This window comes from Curcuma longa, chromosome 16 (genome assembly GCF_044706935.1).
Source record: "Curcuma longa cultivar G26 ecotype Majalengka, Jawa Barat chromosome 16, ITB_CL_G26_1.1, whole genome shotgun sequence".
NCBI classification, from domain to species: Eukaryota; Viridiplantae; Streptophyta; class Magnoliopsida; order Zingiberales; family Zingiberaceae; genus Curcuma; species Curcuma longa.
This window is the reverse complement of record NC_133876.1, coordinates 27,141-39,257: the sequence shown is the minus strand read 5'-3', so window position 1 is coordinate 39,257 and position 12,117 is coordinate 27,141.

Sequence of the window (12,117 nt, the reverse complement as noted above, 5' to 3'; positions counted from 1 at the left end):
ACCAAACAAAACTCTTAACAATCTTAAATCTAACACCATCTCTAGCTACTATGCTATTGCTAGGTCTTTGATGGACAACCAAAATGAATTGCTGCACAAGATCCAAGACCAGAAAAGACAGCAACATCAAAATGAGGACTAAATGCTTTGGTTTGCTTTGCTCCCGCTATTCCCCTCAAAATAAGAGCACCATCTCATGCAAAAGCAAAGGTAGAGTGAGTGATCATGTTACACATCTTTCTGTATTTAATTTTCTTTTTTCTTACTCTCAAACTTTATCAAACTGCCTTGCTCTTCGTTCAAACTGATGTAGTTGTTGTTCTCACTCAGGAATGAAGAAAGGATTGCACCACTTTATTCATTTATATATTATGTATATGATCACCATTTTTTTTTTGCTTTTCCTTTATAGCATGAAGAAAGGTTGTTTTTTTTTTTTTTTACTTTTGCAACATGCTGTTAGACCAAGCTTTTTTGACTGGGAACCAGAACAGGGATGAGACTAAGACTAAGACTACCACACATCTCAAAATAGAGTTTACTGATTGTCTAAGAAGCTTCAAAATAGAGTTTACTGTAGACTAAGACTACCACACATCTCAGAAACTCAGTTGAAGAGTTTAACCATAATAACCTAAATATTAACCTAATCAACAATCATCAACAATCAACCATCATCAAATATCTTCAATAAACCATACCAAAATTAACATAATCATCACTTACCAGAGAGGAAACTGTGCCGGAGAAGAACAACCCGGAGCCCGGAGGAGAGTGCGCGAGAGAGGAATGCCGGTCACGGGAGAACAACGCCGGAGCAAACCGCGCGAGAGAGGAACGCCGGTCGCGGGAGAACAACGCCGGTCGCGGGAGAACAACGCCGGAGCAGACTGCGCGAGAGAGGAACGCCGGTCGCAGGAGAACACGCCGGACGCGGGAGAACAACGCCGGAGCAGAAATCCGCGCGAGAAGACCTAGTGCCGGAGGAGAGTCCGCGAGAGAGGAGAGTGCGCGAGAGAGGATTTTTCGCCGGAGAGAACGAAGCCCTAAACGCGCACGGGAAGAAAAGAAAAGGCCGGCGGAGCCCTAAATTCGCGACCTTAAATAGCGACGGAATTAATTATTCCGTCGCTAAATTTAGCGACGGAAATAATATTCCGTCGCTAATTTAGCGACGGAAATAATATTCCGTCGCTAAATAGCGATGGAATTAATTATTCCGTCGCTAAATTTAGCGACGGAATATTATTCCGTCGCTAAATCCGTCGCTAAATCAGGAATCTTTTGTAGTGGTAGTTATGCCAATGAATCATACATATAGTAATATCCTTAAAAAAAACCAGTCAACTCCTATTTTTGTTTTTATGAATTATAATTGAATATGAATTAATCATTTTCACATATTCTGTTAATCAATATCTCCTCTACAGAGATGATGCTCGAAACAACATAGAACTACTAAACATATGATATAGAACTAATGTAAATATTCGAAGTGGAGGAAAGATAATTGGGCATGCCCAGTTTGTTATACAACAGAAAAATGGTTCCATCAAGCCATTTTATGGAGATATCAGAGATTTTCATCCTGCAAGTATAAAGTCCCTAGCACCTCAATCTGAAGAAATTAACTGTGAGAATATGAAGCTTATAAAAATGGAGGAAAAGGAATGAGATGACTTGCATGTGAAAGGGACATTAAGTTTCCAGCTACTATTGAAAGAAATAAAAGAGAAGAAAATGTTAGGTGATAGAATGAGTAAAGAGCTACTACTTGAAAGAGATATAAAGAGAGATAAGGAGTCAGAGACTGTAAAGTTATCACATCCTTTGAGATAAACAGTAGGGAGGAAGACTTAACTAATCTCCTTTTTAATCATGCAATCAATGAAAGATGGTAATAGAATAGAAGCATGACGGCCCTTCTTGAGGCACAAAGAGAGAGAAGATTTGTAGCTTCAATAATTTTGAGAATAATGGGCGCTCTATCTATTTTCTGTCCCTTGAGATGCAAAGTGGGATTCCAAATTTGAATACTTTTTTGGACGTTAAGTTATTTGAGAGTACATGAGCTTATTCCTAATTCCATTCATTAAGATGCCTTAGGCATCTTTAGTTGATGATAGAGAACAGCTTATCAATAGAAGGTTTGTCAAACCATATATATAGAAGACAAATACAGAGGAGACTTGAGGATAATAATGTTGCTTCAAAAAAGATTGACCCAATGCCAAAAGGGTAATGTGCTGTATGCTAAGCACTGGAGGAGACATCATATTATTAGCAGTCTTGATGCAATAATATAAACAATTCACAGTGATGTAGTTGACAATTACTCAAATTTTATCTTCACTAAAGGCACCTAAGCTAGCACATTTTTCTTTTATTAGGCCTTTAGATATTGCACTTGTCTTAGTTCATCTTTGTGGTCCTTCTTGTGATCATTTTTTCATCAACAACCTAGCCATGTGCATAGAGGGAAGAGGAATAAAGAGGGAGAAATGGTTGTGCTAACATGAATCAAAGTGTGCCAAAAAAAGATACTACCGAGTAGTTTAAGGAACAAATATATGAAGTTACTACCTGTGAATCCAAAGGATCAGCTTCACGAGAAACAATCGATGCTGCAAACTCAAATTACATTTGATGCAGCCAAAATTGGATCAATTGTGTGCTGAGTGATTGCAGCATGACCTCCCTTGCCACTTATAACTACCTCAAAGAATCCACTCCCTGCCATTATTGGACCTGATCTAGCCTCTACACTCCCAGAAGGTGCGTTGGTAGTTACATGAAATCCAAAAATAGCATCAACATTTTCGACAATTCCAGCTTCTATCATTTTCTTTGCCCCACCACCTTCTTCTTCAGCAGGTTGGAAAATGAGCACAACAGTTCCCTATTTCCAGGACAACCATGGTTGGAGCATTAAAAACAACTAGCTGAAAGTAATCAAGTTAAATCTTGGAAACTAGAACAAAAACATATCCACACTGGCAGAACTAGAAGGAAGTAATTAAGAGATCACAACAATGAGCTTTGCTATCATAAACCAGCAAACTAACTTCTTAATGAAATGGAAGAAAATAGGAAATGCTGCAGGGATGAAGACTCCAATTAAAGGCAATAAAGATAGTAGAATTTGTCGAAAGTACTATAATCAATGAGCACCCAGAATGATGTTCGTGAATTCTATGGAAGACATGCTTTGTCTTGTTAACAGAGAATAAATTCCTTATTCCCCGTACATGTACACAGATGCACGGATTTAACCTAAAAGAGCATCCAGGGTTATGCCCATTTTAAAATGATGTGCTGATATCTCCATAATAACTCAATGGCATGGTATTGTCACAACCTTGACTTACAGACCTGATTGTCTTTTTATGATGATTGTTTTTACCATCCGACAAATATAATCAAGTACTATATATATACAACCTTGACCTTATAAGGAAAATCTGATCTACTATTACTACTTTAAAATGATATTAGAAATGTTTAAGATGATCCATAATTCAACTGAAGGAGAGTTAATATAGAGTAAAGATGATATCAATCTAAAAGATGGTAGATATCAAGAATGATAATATGTCTAAAAAATTACCAATAAAGTGATATTTCACAAGTAAAACTTGGCCCTAAAAAATAAATTATGTCCTTCAATATATGATTTTATCCACTAAAGTACCTCAAGATACTACATATTCCACAGACGTTAATATCTAATAATTAAGTAACTTACAAATCAAAAGTCGTAGGAATAACTTAGGTCAGAGGGTTTCTATTTTTACAATTTCCTAATGTACATTAGCTTGGCATAGCAGCCCTAAAATTGATGTGAACACACTCATAAAAATCAGAACTACATACGATCCAATCTCATTAAAGGAAATATTTTAAGGCATTGAGGCTCTCCAATCCTTGACAATGTGGGATGAAATGCCCCCACATGAGAACTGTTGGACAATATTCCACAATTTAATTGTCGGAGATAACAGGGATGTTTTGAATTGAAACTCAAACTTATCTGTTAAGATGACTTGAGTTAATAATCTCAAATTGTTAGACTGGGTTGGTTAGGCTGAGTGTCATCCAAGCCGATTGCCGAGTGCCAAGTTGGGACGCCAAATGCTCCCGAGTGAGACTTTGAGTGCTCCCGCCAAGTGCCGAGTCGGAACTTAAGTTCCGACTCGGGAAGTCGAGAGGCGACTCAGACTCGACTGAGTCGGTTGACTACCAATTTCGAATATTGAGCTCGTCAAGTCATCAAGTACTCCTGAGTGGGCGTCAAGTTATTACATCACCTGACTACTGAGTTGGTCAAGTCCAATTGAGATGCTCCTGAGTGGGACGTCGAGTGCTCCCGCTAAGTGTTGAGTAGGAACGCCGAGTTCCGAGTCGGGAAGTCGAGAGTTGAGTCGACTAAGTCGCCCGACTACCGATTCCAAATATCGAGCTCGTTAAGCCGTCAAGTACTCCCGAGTGGACATCAAGTGGTTGCGTCACCCGACTACCGAGTTGGTTGAGTCCGAGTGGGTTGTCGTTGCTTGAGCATTGAGTAGGGAGAGAATGATACCGAGGTCAATGACGTTGTTTCCTTAAAACATCTTCATTCAATCCAGTTGTGCTTTGAAGTCACGTTGGGCATCTGTTTCCCAATATACAACAGGAAGACCGAGAGAAAGAAAAACGAGGGGGAACGAAGGTGGAAGAACTCACACATTAGTCACCTTGATTCAGTGTAATCCGGGCCCTGAATTTGCACTTCCCTCTTCTACGGGCTCGAGAGTGAGAGAGTCTCTCCCCATACATATTCACAATCTTTATTGGTTGTGAATCAATATAAACTAATCATATAGCCATAATTCTTCAATGTGAGACTAAAGACCTTCACTCATGATGGAATCTCCTTCCATCCACCTCCTTTTCCATTCACATTTCCAACAAGAATCTCCCATTCCGAATTGAAAGTTAGTGTTGTTCCTACAGATGATGTAATTGTAATGAGGTCATTTTGTTAGCATTAACCTAGGCCATAAGGTAGCAAAGTCATTGAATAAGTCCAGTTTATAAGTGAGACCCTAACAGTAATGCCCTTTGTCAAAAGGCGCCTTGAAGGGTGAAGACCTCTTTGAATCTTTAAAGCTTCTGTCCCATCCAATGTTTTACTTAATGCTCATTAATAACTTGTATATACCCATCTTGCGTATGATGCCCATAAAAACTATGATTGCAATGTTAAGCAAAGGATCACTTAAATCAAATCCCAGAAATGACATTTCTCCTACTTGGTGTAACTAATAATTTTGTCAAATAAGCTTGTGGACGAGTATTTGACTATCCTAAAGCATCCTAGAGAATTTGCAATATCTATGAATATCTCAGCTCAAATTGATTATGGTTGATTTGAAGAAATCTTCATAGAGTACTATAGGAAAAGATGAATTGGTTATCAGCTCTCTGTTAAAAATATACCGACAGAATCTAAATAATCACTCAAGTTTTAGATGTAAACATGTCGAATTGTCTCTTACGTGTTAAATGCAAATAGAATGAAAAGAAGTCAAATGCTACATGAACATACGATTTATGTGAACTGAAGATACAGGAAATCTTATACCAACCAACTTAATCTATACTTGCAAAAAAAAAACACTTTGAACAAATATCATAGCAAAAAAAAAAAAGAATCTTTATGGAGTTTTGAGGAAACAAACTCTAATTATATTCTGTCAGAATCAAAACTATACTTGGATACAGAAGTGTGGTTGTCGTGTGCCTAAAGACTATAAATATTTTCCCCTTGATTAAAAAACAAAAAAATTATAACAAGAAAAATGAAAGGCATGTGCTGCATTTTTTAGGCTTACCTCGCTAAAAGAAACAACCCTTTCTACAAATGGGGCATCAAATTCCTCCTTTCTATAGTAAACTATTAGTGTAACTAACGTAGCCAAAACTGTTGAATCTGTTGAGTCACCCATAAACATCGAAAGTAATCTTCTAAAACCTATTGATTCTATCGAAAATAATGAAAAAAAACTCGTCGCTTCCCGAAGAAGACGGCGAAAATATTATTAATCAACAAAACTATCTCAAAACTCTTAAACGGATACTTAAATAGACTCTAAACCCTAATTTACAAAAGACAAAAATATCCTTGAACCTAAAAATCGAAAATTACTAAAAATAGTAAATAAAATGTTCGGAGCCTTCGAAAAAGTACTAAACGATGTCTGATAGGCCTGAAAGTGACCGATTATGGATTTCACCTATAATGAATGTAGATATCTGAAAGAGCATTCATGTACAAAAAAAAATAGAGTCTCGTTTTGACATCCGAGTCAAAAGTTATGACCTTCGGAAGTTCGCTCTGCAGACTCCGCATCATTCTCCCCATGGTGGAGAAAATTCGCTCTCGAATTGCCGGCCACATCATCATCAAGAGACTCACCATGGAAAGGAATCAAATGCATCACATTAAACACATCAGCCTTGCGAATATGACCAAGTAGCTTCACGCGATGCGCATTGAGGTTTATTTTCTCAACAATCTTGACCAAACCAATCTTTTTGGTTGATAATTTATCATAATCTCCAACAGAAAAATAATCCTTAGACAAGACTAACCACACGAAGTCACCAACATCAAACTCTAAATTATTGGCGCAGCGGAAGCGGTTCAAATCACTAGAGGAGAGGGGTGAATAGCAACCTGCAAATCAAAAGCTCGTTTCTCTTGCTAACATTTTAACAAGGGCACACACTAATTAAAAACACAAATATGACATAAAAAATACAAGGCGCAAATTTACTTGGTTACAACCCTCGAATTGTTAGTCCAAGAACTATGAAAGCTTCACTAAAATCTTCTAGTCAGAAACGATCCGAAGGTGGAGAGACCTTGTACAACGGTTGAGTGTAAAACTATAAAAACAAACTGAACGAGAATGAAAATCGAGTGTGTCTTTATTCTTCTTTGAACTTCAGTCTATTTATAGCATTTACCTCGATCTGACCATTGTGCTGACGTGACACTTCTGGACATCTGAAAGCCTTTCGGAAGCTTAGATTTGTCGAACCCAATTCACTATGACAACGGTCCACTAACGGCTCTAGATGACTCCTTGCAATCCAAGTGCCTGAAAATGATCCGAACACCTAGATTCTACCGACGTGGACTCCATCGTGATTCATCTCGACAATGGTCGTGCTAACCTAGACTCGATATTCAGGTGTCAAGAATGGATCCAAGCGCCTAGAATCCGAACACCTGGAATAGCTCCTGACGCCTGAAATGATCAATGTTGGGTTGACTATTTTCCTCCTCCATTCTGCTTTGGTCACCTTGTGTATTCTTTTTTCCGACTTCTCATCCCTCGGATGTACCGAGCCCTTTCGGTTCATTCCCGTGTGTCCTTCTCGCTTCACCAAAGTACTCTTCCATAGCTCCTAGTACCTTGGATGCACCGAGCCCGTCGGTTCCTTTCTTATTCCTTTCTTATGTCATCCTTCTTGTTTGTTTGCGTCTTCTACCAAAGTTCACCATCTAGAGTACGTGTGTTATCCTAAGTCCTTGTATACTTAGACATACACTTCAAATATCATACAGACCTAATTTCAAACTTATTTGACCATACATTAAAACTTCACTGGGTACTAACAATCTCTCCTTTTTTATATTGGTCAAACTAAGTTTGAAATTAGAATAAATTACTAAAATAAAGCAAGCATAATGCAAATAAGTGAATTAGTTTAAAAAATTCTAACTCCCCCTACATTTATGTCTAATTCTCTATTTTTCTCTTTCTTTTGACAATAATAAAAAAACTAAGGTTACGTAAAAAATGCGATAATAATTATTTAGACCGTAGAAATTGTTAAAATTTTTATCAAATATAGAGCACAATATCTTTAATCATGAAAAATTGAATTTCACTAAATATTCATTTTAATTAATTTTCTAATTAAATAAAACTTGATTTTTTTATAATTATTAAAAAAATATTAAAATGTTCAAAAAAATTTGAAATTTTTTATGCTGATAGAGAACATGTTATATTTTAACAGAAAAATAATTTTCATAAAAATTTCATATAAAATATTTTGAAAAATTATTTTTGCATATCGAGTCAATCATATAAAAAAATTATTTTCTAGGTTGACTATCCTATAAAATTTTCAGTAGTTAAAATTGGTTTTAGAACCCAAAATAAATTTAAAGCTATTGGATTTATCAAATATTTTTCAGAATAAATAATTTTGATATTTTTCTAATTTAGCCCTTGAAATTTCTATAATTATATTTTGGTCCTTAATATCCTAATCCTTATCGAAATTTTATTCTTTGGTTCTTTAACATTATATTCAGATTATGTGAACCAAAGAAAAAAATTTCTAATTCTATTTTTTAAGTTTCTATTTGTTCCCTTAATTTAGCATTTTTCATCTTTAACTTGTTCAAGTTCATCCTTAGAACATGAATTTTCCATTCTATTTTCTAATTCTTTTTTAATTTGTTTTAATTCCATGTATTTATTTCTAATTTTACATAATAATCTAGATAACATTTTAATAGCATCATAAAGTTGATCTGAGGATAGTTGTCTTACCTCACCATGTTTGATTTGTCTGTCGAGGTTCCCCTGCACTATTGCTCTCATCGCTTGATGCCGAATTTTTCTGACTCTTCTTCTTGTTGCATTGTCATCAGTATAAACTCCGCTATTTGTTCTGACTTTGAATCTTTTGAGGAGTCATCTCAAGTTGCTTTTAGATTCTTGTATTTGGGGATTCGTCTTTTCTTTCCCTTTTCTTTAGTCATCTTCTTGAGTTTGGGGCAGTTGTTCTTGATGTGACATTCTTCATCACAATTCAAGCATCTTACTTTTCTTTTCTTTATCAACAGTCTTGAGGTTTGTTTCGTTTGGGTTTCTCTATGCATGTTTTAAAATTTTATTTCACTAAACAAGCAGCGAAAACGTAATAATTTATATTATTATAATATATATATATATATATATATATATATATATATATATATATATATATATATATATATATAATTTTATATATTCATCCCCCACCTAAAGATTGAATGAAGCTAAAATTTAAAATATAAATATAATGCATTATAACTTTAAATATAAGAAACTATCCTATTAAAATATCATAATTACCTCAGTATAATACAATACTAAATATGAATTATAGCTGTTATATATTGATCATATTATATACTTTATATATATCATAAATACTAGTGTCCTACCATACTAGTCTATAAATGACATAATTTTATAATGATTCACAATGTTCTAAGCAATTTATGTTATAACATATTAATGTGCATATCATAACTAGAAATTGGATATCAAAAATAGATAAGTAAGCTTAAAATATACATCATTAAATGGACAGCCAAGACACTCTATATATATTTTTCTTAAATATATTTACTTGTAAACCTTTAAACTTACAATGTTTCTATTCTAATAGGACACTTTTGTTTTTAAACTTTTTTCTTAATAACAAAATACTTTAATTCTATATGCTTTGCATTTTTTGAGTATTTATCATTTTTTTTAGAAGAATATTATTACAAAATTATCACAATAAATTTTCAATAGCAACTTAATGATATTGACAACTCCAATTTCTAAAATAAAATTTTACAACCATATTGCATGATTTGTCTTTAAAACATATCACAAACTTTACTTTCATTATGGATAAGACAATGATAGATTATTTAACATTTCTTTATGATATTACTCCTTATACAAGAAGAAATAAATAATCAAAAGTAAACTTTATTGTCAATGCATCCTCCAAAACCTGAGTAATCAATCACTTCCAAGTGATTATTTTTTCTATACATAGTGTGTACTAAGTGTTTTGAAAATATTTTAAAATTTTCTTAGTAGCTTCCTAATGATCAATTCTAAGATTACTTTGGTACATATTGAGTATTCCAACCACATAACTAATATCTGGTCTTATATATGTTTGCATATACATTAATAACTTCCTACAACAGAACCATATGAAATTGAATCTATTTATTTTCATTCCATATAATTTATTTGAATATTGTAAAAGACTAAATTTGTTCCCTTTCTAAATTGGAATCATTCTAGCTGAACACTTTTTCATATTAAACCACTTTAGTATTCTTTTAATATATCTTTTTAGACAATTCCAATAATTCCTATGATTTATCACAAAATATTTCAATTCTAATCACACAAGATGCCTTGTCCATATCTTTCATTTTAAAATTCTTTAAAAAAAGTATTTTGTCTCATACAACATACTTAAATCATTAGTAGTAAGCAAGATACCATCAACATATATGACTAAAAACATAATTTTGTTCCCATTGATCTTTTGGTATATGCAACGATCAATAATATTTCCTTTAAAATCAAAAGATGTGATGGTATAGTTAAACTTAATATAACATAGTCTAGAAGCTTATTTAATTCCATATATTTATTAAGTTATACAATATATGACCTTTCCTTCAATAAAAAAACCTTTCAATCGGCTCATACACACTTCTTTAAGATTTTCATTTAGAAAGGTTGTTTTCACATCCCGCAGTATAACTCAAAATCATAATGTCATTGGTGTCATAATAATACATAATAAGTCTTTCTTTAAGACAAGAAAAAAGATCTTTTTATAATCAATGCTGTCTTGTTAAGTGTATCTTTTAACAATAAGTTTGGCTTTGTATTTTTCAACATTATCATTTGAGTCATGCTTGGTCTTAAAAGCCCATTTACATCCAACTCATTTAAAACACTCTAGCAATTCAATAATATCCCATACATGCTTCCAGGCTACAGTGCAGCAGCAGGGCGCCTACGTAGTCTCTTGGATATCTAAGATTTGAGTCCCAGTTATAGCGCATTGAGGATGAATTTCCTCTACTAGGAGCTTGGTCCTAAGAAAGTTGGGTTGTTGGGCTGCCCGCTGTGAGTGCTTCCGGATTTACACTAGTGATCGATGAAAAACTTCCATGGGACAAGGTTGGTCATCCCCAGGAATAGTCGATTCTAAGATATGGATACCTAGTGCTAACTAAAAAAAAATCTCAATCTGTTGGTGCAGGGAACATCAGAATTGAACTTATGTTTTGATATTGACAAAGGTTTAAGGTTAAATTTTGTTATAGACAGATGAGCTAATCAAGTGTGCAGGTAGTATAACCAGACAAGTCCTAGCTGGAGGCTAAGCAAGACAAGTCCTAATTGAAGGCTAGACAAGAAAGTCCTAATTGGAGGGATTGAGTAGGAAGTCTTGCAGATCGAGGACATCAGGCATAAAACTCTAGGGTTGATGACACCAAGTAGGAAGCCGTAGGTGTTAGATTTGAAAGGTGTCCTAAGGCAATCACCTTACGGTTATACTATTTATTGGATAAATAACAATTCACTATTTGAGTGCACATTCCATATGTGTTTGATTGGATCTTAAACTCGAATACTGAATGTCTGCAATATGATTCATAGTATGAAAGAATTTGTGATTGGATCACAACTAATGAGCATCTCTACACGTGTAATTATGAATGTATCAAAATTATCCTTAGTCGAGGAATTGATGAGCACGGACGTCATCGATTCTGTCGAGACTAGCACGTTTGAACTCATTGGTTAGCCAAGCAGCCGATCTCACTATTGAAGATATTGGATGTTGAGAGTTAAACGTGGATACTGGTTAAAGGTAACTAGTTCATTGGAGTGACCTGTCTTGAGACTTCATATGGTTCGATATAAATGTCAATGAAGATCTCAATGCAACTTAAGTGCGAGTTTCCTTTGACTTGCGGTATTCAAGTCACCTTGGTTATGGAGGCTTATACTTTGACATCTTAAGCAAGCATCTTCAAGGAGGTGTGGACCCGAAATGATTGGGTATAAGACGAAGTGCCCGAAGGTGTTTGAATAGCCCACAGAGAATTCACCGCTCCTTGAAAAAGGAGACGTATACCTTGCGGCCGCTTGTCAGGATTGTTACTAAAAGTCTTTGGCCAAAGCATTACATGTCAAGAGCACGAGACTCTTGGACACATGTACAAGTAACTTGAATCCACATGACAAGAAA